The sequence below is a fragment of the Oryctolagus cuniculus genome, chromosome 6 (genome assembly GCF_964237555.1).
Source record: "Oryctolagus cuniculus chromosome 6, mOryCun1.1, whole genome shotgun sequence".
In the NCBI taxonomy this organism is placed as follows: domain Eukaryota; kingdom Metazoa; phylum Chordata; class Mammalia; order Lagomorpha; family Leporidae; genus Oryctolagus; species Oryctolagus cuniculus.
The window spans coordinates 137,078,993-137,093,146 of record NC_091437.1 but is presented as its reverse complement, the minus strand read 5'-3'; the positions used below and the strand labels follow the sequence as shown (position 1 = coordinate 137,093,146).

Genomic DNA, 14,154 nt, shown 5'->3' with positions numbered 1-14,154 from the left:
GAATCAAAGTATTTAAGAATGACTAGGCTCATGGGTGGGATTGGTGCCATTATAAAAGGGCAAGGTCACTCCTCTATTGCTCTCTCTTGCCTTCTTCCATGAGATACATGGTAAGCAGTCCTTGTAAACCTCTGGTGACTTTTAGATCTCCGGAACTGTGAGGCAATAACCTCTGTTGAATATAAATTATCCAGTCTCAGGTACTCTTTTATAACAAGATGGAACAGATGATATCTCTGTATCTTGAGTATTTTTAAAAATAACATGTAATTAATAAATATAATTTATAAGGATCTGTAAGTACTAAGTGAATAAAATGTGCAGTGCTATTATTAAAGAATGTGTAGAGTATATGTTTAGAGACATTATATGTATATACATGCATGAGTATTTGATAGGATTACTAAGTTAACATAAAATATTCTTTTTCTAAAACACTTGTAATCAAATGGATGGCACACTTTTAAAACATAATTTAAAAAATTGAATATATACCATAATAATAATAATTAAAACCATACTATTGTTTCTGAAACTCTATTAAAATATACATATATAATTTAAAATATTAAACTATACTAATATACAATATATACAATTAATATATTAATTGTATTATATCATATAATTATATATTATTATATATCATATATTTATAATATGTTACATATATTAATATATAACATATATATTATATTTTATATATAATATATTATATAATTATGTTATATTATATTAACTGTATTAATATATAATACTTGACATAGTATTGTAATATATATAATATATTGTATATTAATTTAGTCCAATAATGCTATATTAAGTATTTTAATATTTATAATCTTAGAAATAACAATTTATTAAAAAGCATACTTAATGTAAAGTTGTTTTCTGTTCTCTTCATATTTCAATGGCTAGAGGAAAAGGAAAAACTTAGGGACAGTCATTTAAATATTGAACAAAATAAACATTTTGAATCAACTGGCTTTGCAGTTAATCTAAAATTATTAGCTGTCTTTTGAAGTGGAATTGTTGAGTGTTACATTTAATTCCTGTAATTTATCAATTTTCTCATGTGCTTTATTTTCTTTAAAATAAGATTGTCAGCTCAGAACCCATTTTACACAAAGTGAATCATGTTGCAAAATAACTTTCTTCAGTGTAATAATCTTCTTCACCAAACCTCCGTATCTAGTAGCAGTCCTGCATCATTTTATGCTTCTAAATTGTCACTTCTTATATTCTCTTAATTGAAATTTTGACTATGTGCTAAGCTCACCCACATAAATGATTCTGAAATTACTGTAAATATGCCATCATTTAACTAGATCAATTAGCAATATGTTAAGTACAGATCTTTATGAAATTAATTAAAAGATTCTCATGTTCACCCTGCCAAGTTTATTTCAACTCTTCTTTTAAAAAAGTATTTAATTAGGGACCACTGATGTGGTGTAATGGGTAAAGTTGCTACCTGAGACACCAGCATCACATATGGGTACCATTTTGTGGCCTAACTCCTCCACTTCCAATGCAGCTCCCTACTCATGGCCTGGGGAAAGCATCAGAAGACAGCCCAAGTGCTTGGGCCTCTGCATCTGCATGGGAGACCTGCAAGAAACTCCTGGCTCCTGGGTTTGGACTGGCGCAGCTCCAGCCAGTGCGGCCATTTAGGGAGTAAACCAGCGCATGGAACATCTTTCTCTCTGTCTCTCCCTCTCAATGTCTCTAACTCTACCTCTCAAACAAATGAATAACATCTTTAAAATAAAGTGTGTTATTTTTATTTAATTGAAAGGCAGAACGACAGATAGAGATAGGTAAAGATAGAAACAGAAATTGCAGAGATGGAGAGGGAGTTGGAGATGACGGAGATGGAGATAGAGATCTTTCATCCTCTGGTTCACTCCTCAAATGCCCCAAACAGCCAAGGTTGGGCTAGGACAAAGCTAGGAGCTCAGAACTCCCTCTGGGTCTCCCACGTGGTTGTCAGGACTCACGTACTTGCATTATCGGTTGCCTCCCAGAATGTGCATTAGCAGGAAGTTGAAGAGAGGCACAGTGGTGACTTGAAAGCAGGCACTCTGGTATAGGATATGGACTCCCACGCTGCAACTCAATCTATTATGCCACAATGTCTTTCCTCTTTCTCTTTAAAAAAAATCTATTTACTTATTTTTGTCTACTTAGGAGGCAGAGTGAAGGGTGAGAGAGACAGACATAGAGACAAATCTTCCATCCACTGCTTTACTTCCTAGAGTAAAGCAAGAGCCAGGGCTGGGCCGGACTGGAGCAGGAATCTGGAAATCCATCTGGGTCTTGCAAATAGATGGCATGAGCCCAAGCACTTCAGCTATCATCTGCACCCAGGATAAATTATGAAAGAGCTGCAACTGAAGTGGTGTAGACAGGCCTCAAACTGGTACTCTGGTATAGGTTTTAGGTGTCCCAATCAGTGACTTGACTTACTGCCACAGTGCTTGCCCCTCAAACCTTATTATAATAATAATATATATATAATAATAATGGCATAATTATAATAATATGCATTTCCATTCTGGAATAAACAGTACCAACTTTATAAAAAATACTTTATGCTTTATAAAACATAGGGCAGAATTTAGTTTTAGATCTTATATTTTAAAAGACACTTTTGAATATGACCTAACCTCATAATTAGCTTTGTAATATATATTAATGTATTAAGCATAATATCTTCTCTGGATTATTGCATTATTTCATGTATTTATAGTTGTTCATACTTTTTAGTATTAGTGGAAATCTTTATGACATTTATGGCATTTGCAAAACATTTAGTCAGTAAATCAAATATGTAGCAAACCAAAAAATAGGAATTAATTTTATATGAATCTATCTACGTATTGATACTTAGGATAGACCCATTATTAACAATGCTATGGGAACATTGCAAAAGAACTACTACTTTACCATTTCTGTCTACCTTGAGTAGGCTCAAATATTTTTAGTAGTAGAAATAGAAAAATAAATTTACCAGTTGCCATTATCTACCAACACTAATTGAAGGAAGCTGCTAAGTGAATCTACGATTAGTGGATTTTTGAACAATTCTTTTGTTCTTTAAAATTCTGTAATATTTACATTAGAGGTAAATACGTATATATACAATGGGCTCATGAGCAAGTTCATGGAAAACACTTATGCAAACTTTATGCATGAATTTCAAAATTTTTTACAATAAAATAAACTTACAGTTTAAATCCAATCTCCATGAACTTTCTGAAGTGTCCTAATACTCCACATGTCTCTACATAAACTTTTAAATAGGCGTACTAATGTACAGTGATAGAACACATAGAATTAATTGCTTGAGGCTAGGAAAGTGAGAAAAAACAAGTTAAAATGGAAATCAAAGAAACTTTAGAGTTGAAAACATTTTTGTTATCTTTATTTAAGCAACATCTTCAGGTGAATATATATATTATATATGTGTGTATATATATATGCACAAACATTAAACTGTTCTCAATAAATTTCCAGTTTATTACATAATAATAACTATAATTGATAACTACTGCTATGCGTTAGTCTGATGACAATATTGTATTTCTGCATTGTAAATTCTATGTTCTTTATCCTCATCCCTGAGAGCGTCTTTGCACTGATGCTTAAATCTAGTTTCACTGAAAATTCCCATTCTCAAGTAAAGGCATTGTTTTCTTTAACAAAGAAGTAAAAATCTCTGTTGAAACATAAGAACTTATACTTATGGGCTTAGTAGATATTCTGTTTAAATGATACAAAAAGGGGCTTAAGAATCTTTCCAAACTAGATAATTCAGCACATTTTAAAAGAGAGATAACCTAGTAAGAAAAGAATGTAATTTAATTTGATATCTTCATTAGTCAGAAACCATCAACATGACTGGGCAATACTCACATCTTTCACATAAGTTATTCTCCTCTGTTCCTTCTACATGGCATTTCACAAGATTTGATGAGAAGATCTAGTATCAGTCTTGTGAAAACTTATATTTAAAAACTGTAAAAGTAAAGGTAAGAATTTTAAATATTTAGTGAAAATATAGGAAAATTTATGATATATTTAATTACTGATAATATTTCAAAGTTATTTTTAATAGTCATTAGTAGGATAAGATGTAATTTATGAAGAGTTTGTCTTAAGGAGATAATTTTTATTCGAACTAAGTAATTGGAAATTCAACTTCAATTTTTTACTAACTAGGTGCACATTCTTCAGGAGGAAATATAATCCTATGCCTCTGACCCTTTAAAGGTTCTTCACGATTTTTCAGCAAGCTGTATTATTACCTTAATGTCATCACACATTTGATTAATTGCACTCTGTAATCCCAAAATTCTCCTACAAGTCCAATTGGTTATGACATTATTTTTTACCACCCTATTATATAAATAGGCCACTAATGATAAGTAATGAAATAGTTCACTCTGCCATATAGAAAAATGAACAAATGCTGTCATAAGAATACATTCTCATTTTATGTTTGACTATGTGAAAAATGAACAATGAACTAGCTCATTTCACAGTTTATTAGAGAAAACAAATATAGAAACTGATTATTTTAGTAATTCAATAGCTCAAGTCTTACATAAAGAAGTATAAAATAGCATACCCAATGCCTACCTGTCCAATGAAAGGCACTCAAAGGATGAATATACCCAGAGGATGTCAGAATCTTAATTGCATTTAGACTGGCATTGAATGGAACCGGAAAAATTTGTGAACTACATTAAATCAGTTATGATGATCCAATGAGAGTATTAGAATTTGTTACATAGCTTTGTTCACTAAAGCTCAGAAGAACAATGTTGATATTTGTTCAATCTTATAGTCCAGTGGACAGAAAAGTGCTTGACCCATAGTTGATATTCAGTAATTGTTTGCTGTAGGAATTGATAAATACATTTATTATAAGATACTTCATACAAATAACTTAATTTGTGATAGACTCAGCCTACATACGTGAAGGATATTTATCCAGACAGAAACAAAGGGATAATCGGAAGCAACCCAAGATTCAAGTATCTTGCAAAATTTGATATGAGAAGGTGAAGCATACCATATATAACCTAGCCAGAAAGAGAATAAGAATTATGCAACTGGTATTCCTGTCATATAAGCAAAAGTTTAGGATATTTATCATCACAGTTCTAGACACAAAAAATTAAAAAAAAAAGTGTGTATAGCTGTCTTTGGATTTTACATGTCATTTGTTGATATTTCTCTCAGCTTTTTTCCCATGATATACCATGTGAGATTAGATATAAACTACAAGAATGAGTGAATGAGGCAAGTGTTGTGGCACAGTGGGTTAAGCCACTGCTTGAGATCCCTGCATCCCATATTGGAATGGCAGTTCAAATCCTGGCTATCCTTGGCTTTCTGTCTTGCTTCTGTTAGTGTACTTTGAAAGCAGGTGGTTGTCTAAGTGTCTGAGTTTCTGCCTTCCATGTCGGAGACCTGGATGGAGTTCCTGGCTTCTGCCTTCACCCTGGCTTAACCCTGACTGTTATGCGCATTTGATGTGTGAACAGTGAATGATACGTATCTCTCATTCTCTCTCCCTCTTTCTATCTCTGCCATTCAAATAAATAAATACATATTTAGAAAAACGATTAGGGGATTTGTGAAGTCAACTTGGAAAAGTCAGTTGCATTTCTGTATGTAAGCAACAGACAAAATTACAATTTAAAAACAGGGCCATTTAAAATATCATTCCAATATAATGAAAGTTCCACATTTCTCCCAAATAAATTACAAAATATTATCTACATACATTAAGTAATAATAAAAAAAGAGTTATAGCATATTCTGCTTTTAAGACGTTGAATGTTATATCATAAATTATCCAAAATTAATCCATACATGTATTATTCCATTAAAATACTAGCAATTTTTTTGTAAATAAAAAACATGATTACAAAGTTTGTTTATGTGAAAAAGAAATGGGCTAAGAAGAGCCAATAGATCTTGCAGAAAACAATCAGCTGATCTCTTCTGCCATCACATTACAACTTATTTAAGCTTATCACAATCAATATAGTACAGATTTGACAGGACAAGAAATAGACCATTGAAATAAATGGACAACCCAGAACAGATTCAATGCCTGAAGTTTGTTACTGCAGAAGCAGACCCTGAGGCAATAATTCAAATCAAATCATTTATTTGGGAAATTCATGTAACCAGAAGTCCAACTGTGGGGATTTGGGGAAGTGAAGACAGCCTGCATAGAATATCTTGTCCAATCAGGTCTAAAAAATTGTTTCCTCAGGAAAAAGAGGAATGAAGTTGTATTTCGGAGTACAAGATGCCACTTGTCTTAATTCTCTCAAACAGAAAGTCCTCTCTACAGTCAATGTAGCAGTAAGGGAAGGCAGAAAATTAGAATTCAGAAAGGCACATTTTCTCACTCTCTGAAATTTCAATATATAACAGAGCATCTCGATCACAATAGTTACTTTTAATATTGACTTAATCAAATGATCAAAATGTAGATCTTTGCTTTCTCGGTCATGTATATTTTTGAGCAAACTATTTTCCTTCCTAAAATTGAACTGAACCATCTTACAATAATTGGCAACCTTAATATTCATTGTGTTAGTTAAGTATTGATTGGTCAGTGAAATTATGTAAACCAAAAACTATATTAGACATGCATGCTGATTTTTAGATTTTTTTAATATTTAGAATAAATGTGTATATGGGGACTTTCTGGTGTTCAGCAAGGCCTAGATTTCTAGTACCATTATTTGGCTTTCACATATCAAAGGAAAATATATGAATTATTTACATTAGGGTAATCTGGAAATAATGTATTCATAAAATGAAAATTTTACAGGGTATGGTTAGAATACACAAAAATCTGGTAGCAGAAGACACAACTAAAATCTGCAGAGGCTCAAGACCCTCATATAAAATGGTGTCCTTCACTAAGAGGCTATTGGAACTCATAAGCGAGTTTAGTAAAATTTCAGGATGTAAAATTAGCACACAAAATAATAGCTCTTGTATACACAAACAATGCCATGACTGATAAAGAATTTCTAAGAGCAGTCCCATTCATAACAGCTACAAGTGGAATAAATTTAACCAAGGAGGTAAAAATCTCTATGATGAAAATTATAAACATTAAAGAAAGCAATAGAAGATAAAAAAATGGAAAAATTTTCTATATTCATGTGTTGGAAGAATTAATATCATCAAAATGTCAATACTAGCAAAAGCAATTTACAGATTCAATGTGATCCCAACCAAAATACCAATGCCATTCTTCTCAGATCTAGAAAAAGTGATGCTAACATTCATATGAAAACACAAGAGATCCTAAATAGCTAAATCAATCTTATATAACAAAAACCAAGCCTGAGGCATCACAATACCAGATTTCAGGATATACTACAGGGCAGTTATAATCAAAACAGATTGGTACTGGTACAAAAATACACATGTAGATCAATGTAACAGAATAGAATCCTCAGAAGTCAATCCATTCATCTAGAAACCTTTACTTAGTGTAACCATTTACTTAGGGTTAATCTTGTGAATATAAAGTAAACTGAAAGTAGGTACTTATTAAGAGTGAGAATAAGAAAGGATGGGAAAAGAAGTGTGGAATCAGGGGTAAAAGGGAGGGTAGGATGGGAAGTATCACTGTGCTCCTGAATCCATTTATAGGAAATACAAAAGTTTGTTCACTTCAAAAAGTCAAAATATAAAATAATTCATTAATTTTTTAAATGGTGTCATACTCGTATGTAAGCCAGGCACATCCTCTCACACACTTTATATCACACTATATTATTTATAAATCCAGATAAAATTAAATTCTGTCTAAAATGTACTGTACTATAATGTTTAGAAAATTACTATAAAAGCCAATAAGTTCAATGTGTGTGTGTGGAAATTTTTACAACATTTTTGATACACTCTTGGTGTAGTTTTTCCTTTACTTCCTTACATCTCAGACAGTTAGGTTTCTTATAGTCTGCAAATCACATCAAGATTTATGAGAGATCCAGTTATAGAACAACTGAGATCTCACCTCCATATCCATCCCATTAAAATAAATTTTCTTGATTTCCATTCAATTTTTCAAAACATGTCTGTAAAATTCAGTAAAACATATATTTTTACTTCAGTTTTGAGTCATGAATGTATACAGTAATTTCTAAAGAAGTCATTTCCTGATATCACTGGAATGCATGATATATGGACAATTTTCAGATTTACTCAACAACATAACACATAAAACAAGCTGAGCTAATTTAATCATTTAAGTTTCTTTGCTTGTAAGAGGAAAGGGGAGTTATAACAAGAGTTTATTTGAAACATTTAATAGAGTTTTATCTGTTAGAATAGGGAAAGCTTTTTTCTTATTTATTTTTTTTTAGAGAGAGAGAGAGAGAGAGATATCTTTCATTCACTGGTTCACTCTCCAATGACCACATTGGCCAGTTGGGGCTGGGTCATGCCCAAGACCAAGAACTCAATCTGAATCTCCCATGTGGGTTGCTGGGGGCTAAACACTCAGACCACCTTCTGCTGCTTTCCCAGGTACATCTAGCAGGAAGCTGGATCAGAAGCTGAGCAGGCAGGACTCTCATTGGTGCTCATACAGGATGCCAGCTTTGCAGGTTTAACCCACAGAGTCACATTGCTGACCCAAAAGTTTTCATTTATAAGCAACGAACTTTTTTTATATGAAAGCCCGAGAGATGTAATAAATAGTGTGCTACACAGTGATACTTTAACTGTATTTTTTTGAGTCTATGTTGCCAAACTTGAGCAAGCAAGATTAAAAATTATTATGCGATGTATAACTTGATTTTATTATTTGATTGTGTATCTTAAACTGCAATTTAACAAAATTGAATACTTGATTGATAATAGTTAAAGTATTAGATTTATTTTATATATAATATGTACTAAATTAATATAAAATTATAATCAATAAAACTAAGGATTCCAACATTTTTGTGGCTGCAATAAAAGATTTTTAAAATAATATTTTGGTTGTGAGAGAAGATATAGCCGCCTTTTCTCCCAACCAACCCTTTGGCTCGGGACTTCTCTGGAGCCAGCAGCCGCCTGACTACGGGCCTGGGGTCACGGGCTCTGGCAACGATTTTGGGCTCCCTGTCCAACCAGTAGTTTGCAGTTGGCTGCACCAAGGCAGTGGAGCAGGTGCCCAAGGAGGTGGCCGAGGAAGCGGCCCAGGAGGCTGAGTCGTCACAGCTGCTGCACGGGACCAGCATCGGTAAGTGGTTCAACGGGCCCAGGGCGTTCGGCTTCCTGTCCATGAGCACTGGCGCAGGGACCGTGCTCGACCCTGAGGTGGATGTTTTTGTGCACCAGAGTAAACGTGGAGGGTCTCTGGAGTCTGAAGCAGGTGAAACCGTGGAGTTCATCTTCAAGAAGTCTGCCAAGGGACTGGAATCTATCCGAGTCACCGGGTCTTGTGGAGTATTCTGTATTGGGAGTGAGAGGCCGCCAAAGGGTAAGACCATGCAAAAGCGCAGCTCTAAATGAGACAGATGCTACAACAGTAGAGGTCTAGACCATCATGCGAAGCAGTGCAGGCTGCCACCGCAGCCCAAGAAGTGCCACTTCTACCAGAGCATCAGCCGTTTACTGTCCTCGTGCCCCCAAAGGCCCAGCAGGCCCCCAGCTCCCAGGGAAAGCCAGCCTACTTCAGGGAGTATGGAGAAGGGATCCACACCCTGCCCTGCTCCCTGAAGCCCAGCATTGAGTGGATGGGGACTGTTCTTATGCTATCAGGAAGATTCAAGGAGCAGGCATCAGTTGCAGAGTGGAGTAAGAGGGGGCAGAGTGGCTGGAGGGAGCTGGCACTACCATGTATCCCAGGCTGGGGTTCACAGCCTCGCCCCCTTTTCCTCTTGCTAGGACGAAGGAGTGAACCATGCTGTATCCAAAGACAGATAAGGGACCTGGGGGATATTGTCCTGAACTTGCATGCTTTGTCTGTGCCCAGGTGTGCAAAATCTCCAGCTTTAAGGAAGTAGCCTGAATGGGGAAGTAATTTTTCTTTCAAGGAAGGATTTAGAACAATACTAACCTCACCAGGGTAAAAAGATTGCTTGTGGGGCCAAATTACTGGACCCAACCCATAAACAACTACATTCTGTGGGAGGGAATCTCTCAGGAGTAAGGCAGGGTTTTCCATATCTTGTTTCCTCATAACTCGATCCTGGGACAAGGTGCTGAGAACTGTCTCAAGCACTGGGTTCTGACGATCTGCAAAATGTGTGGTTAGGGGAACAACTGTAGACCCGCTGCTGCTAAGCTCACTCCTACCCCATTCTGGGGCAATGTGATTTATTTATTCACTCCTTTGGATAACTGCACCTTGGGTCCCACTTTCTCCAGGAAGCCAACTGTGCTGTGTGTGAATGACGTATCACATTTGGGGGTGAACCAATAGAAGGAAGACCTTTCTCTCTGTCTCTCTCTCACTGTCTAACTCTGCCTGTCAAAAAAAAAAAAAAAAAAAAAAAAAAAAAAAAAAAAAAAAAAAAAAAGAAAGTGGGATTTGGAAACCAAGAAGGAGACTACCAATGTATGTCCAAGTCACTCAGGAACTTTTTTGCAGGTGCAAAGTGGTCACAAGCTTGTTTGATAGGAGACGGACGAATGTGACTCCATATTTCCTGTTAGAAATCAAAGTTTTGTGTGAAATCTTGAATTTTTGGGAGAGCAAGAGGGTAGAAAGCTTGTTCTTTCACTAATCACTTCCCTGCACTCCTGAACTGCAAGACACTAAGTCCCTTGGGCTTTGGAGACTCCATCAATGGAGTGTGTTTATCTCAAGTTGATTTTTGCTGTGCTGGGTACTTCTTTTCCCATTTTCTGATGGCTTTGTTAACACCCATGCTGACTCTCTCTACCACTCATTTTTTCCTTGGAAAAATACAATAAATAAATCAAGATTTATTAGTACTGAAAAAAATAATTTGTCTGGTAGATCTGTGTGTTTACATGGTTATGTGTGAACGTATAGTCAGAAAAAGTAAATTCAAACTAAATGGGGTGGTAGTAGTTGCAAAAGCCATGTAATTATAGAATGGTTTCCATTTATAGATAATCACTGGAAAAAATCTTCTAGCTTCAGAGGACCAATTATTTCTTAAGTGTTGATTTCTGCTATAAAGATTTAACAGTGGCAAGTTTTAATCTAATTATATAAATGTTTACTTAGCTTCAATTATGTTAAACTGTGTTAGACTCAAGATTTAAAAACTGTGGTTCTCAACTTTGGCACTCTTGATGACATTCTGAGTCAGATAATCCCTTCTTGTGGAGCTGTCTTATCCACTGTGGGATGTTTAGCAGTATCCCTGGCCTATACCTACTGGACACAAGTAGCTCACCCAACTCAGTGTGACAGTCAAAAATATCTCCTGATATTTCCAAATATCTCTTGGGAAAAAATCAATACCTATCAAGAACCATTGATTTGTGGCAATAAATCACTACTTTATTCTGCACCTAACAAAAATTTATAAATAACAATTAGGGTTATTCAAGAATATAGGGACACCTGCTTCATGAGGGCAAATCTAAAACCATAACAGGGCCAGTGCTGTGGCACAGTAAGTTAATCCTCTGTATGCAGTGCTGGCATTCCATATGGGCACCAGTTCTAGTCCTGGGTATTCCTCTTCTGATCCAGCTCTCTGCTATGGCCTGGGAAACCAGTAGAAGATGGCTGAAGCACTTGGGCCCCTGAACCCATGCTGGAGACCTGGAAGAAGCTCCTGGCTCCTAGCTTTGGATTGGTTCAGCACAGGCCATTGGGGCCATTTGGAGAGTGAACCAGCAGATAGAAGACCTTTCTCTCTGTCTCTCCTTCTCACTGTCTGTAAATCTACCTCTCAAATAAATAAAAATAATAGAAAATCTTAAAAACATAACAAAAAACAAAGAAAATGAATTGAAATAAATTTATGGATCATCTTTCCAACTACAATCTCCCAGAATCCAATCCTGACACACACAGACAGTACACACATACACCATTTAAGAATCACTGTCATAGTCAGCAATTATATAGCATGAAAGTACCACGTGTTGGAGGCTGAAAAAAATATAGATGTGCTTTTAGAATGCTACATTTATTTGCTTTTAACATATATCCAAAATTCCCATATAAGATCTAAAGCAAAGGGTTTTTTTTTTTTTTTTTTTTTTTTTTAAGATTTACTGATTTATTTGAAAGGCAGAGGCAGAGAGAGAGAGAGAGGTCTTCCATCTGCTGGTTCACTCCCCAGGTGGCCACAACATCCCAGGCTGAGCCAATCTGAAACCAGGAGCCAGGATTTTCTTCCAGGACTTAGGCCATCTTCTACTGCTTTCTCAGACCATAGCAGAGAGCTGGATTGGAACTGGAGCAGCCAGGACTCATACTGGTGCTCATATGGGATGCTGACACTGCAGGTGGTGGCTTTACCTGTTAAGCACAGCTCCAGCCCCAAGATTTTATCTTAAAATATATATATCTTTGAGTAAACATTAAGTTTTTGAAATGAATTAAATTTTATTGTGATAAAATTTGTTAAGGTCTACCTTCTTAATAAATTTCCACGTGTGCAAAGGAGCACTATTAACTATGGGTGAAATGTTGTACAGCAACTTTCTAGAACACATTCTTCTTGTATACTGAAACTTTATTTGGTTGAAGTGTCATTTCACGTCAACGCCTAGCAACCACCATCCAATCTATGTTAATATGACTTTGACTGTTTTAAATATCTTATGTAAGTGGAATCATGCAGTATTTATCCTTCTGTCACTGACCTTATATCCTTGGGCATAATCTTTTCTAATTTCATCCATGTTGTCAAATCTGGTAAGATTTCCTCCTTTGTTAGAGCTGAATAATATAACATTATGTCCAAATACATTTGCTTTACACTTTTATCTTGTAAACCCAAATTCACAAACAAAGTAAAAAATAAAAGCAAAGACATTTATATTTGAGTGTCGAAAAATTTGCAACTCGGAAGACACAGGTTCAGTTTAGAAACTGAATGAATCTTCAACAAAGGTGAAGTGGAACTGTGGCTTTTATAACAAAACAAAGTGAAAAGGAATCATGCTTTCACTATTCTTTGGAGATAAGCAAAGCTGAGTGATTCTGCCGGTTGGAAACTGATGAAAATTAGGTGGTTATAAATTTGGAAAATCCATTGAAATGTCCATGTCAGGGAAAGACTTTTCACTTTGGAATACTTCAAGTCCTGTGAGATATCGATAATGTTGTGAAAATTGTTCCATTTTGAGTCCTTAACATGTCTGTGTTGCAAGTTATTCCTATCATCAAGTCTTGTCAGCTCACAGAGGGATTTTTGCTGTCTCCTGAACTACTTTGTAGCCATTTTGACTTTTATTTTATAATCCCATATATTGGCTATTGTGACTAATGCTGCAAAAACATGTGAATGCAAACATCTTTTTGAGATCTTATTGCTATGATCTAATGTGAACTATATATTCCCAATGACTTTTTTTTCCAGAAATAGAAAAAACACTGCTAGGATTTACATGGAATTACATGGAATCACAAAAAGCCCAAAATAGCTAAGGAAATGTTGAAAGAAGAAACAAAGCTGGAAGCATCATTCTTCCTGTTTTCAAATATATCAAAAAGCTACAGATTAAGTTAGTAAGACAACATGATACTGGCATAAAAAGCAGACATTTATGCTTATGATGCAGAATACAGAAATAAACTAAGGCATATTAAGTCATCTGATCATCCACACTGGTGTCAAGAATACACAATGGAAAAAGGATAGTTTCTCTAATAAGTGATTGAATAATTGTACACCCATACTTAAATGAATAAGATCAGATCCTTAGACCATCAATTCAAAATGCATTAAAAATAGGCCAGCGCCGCAGCTCAATAGGCTAATCCTCCACCTGTGACGCCGGCATCCTGGGTTCTAGTCCCGGTCAGGTGCTGGATTCTGGCCCAGTTGCCCCTCTTCCAGTCCAGCTCTCTGCTGTGGCCCAGGAGTTCAGTGGAGGATGGCCCAAGTCCTTGGACCCCTGCACCCGCATAGGAGACCAGGAGGAAGCACCTGGCTCCTGGCTTCAGATCAGCGTGGC

At 35.5% G+C, this 14,154-nt stretch overlaps 1 pseudogene; it reads left to right on the top strand.

The window, feature by feature from the left end:
* Nucleotides 1-9,772, top strand: part of LOC100345321 (protein lin-28 homolog A pseudogene) — a 199,817-nt pseudogene extending 190,045 nt beyond the window's left edge.
* Nucleotides 9,773-14,154: the final 4,382 nt, after the last annotated feature.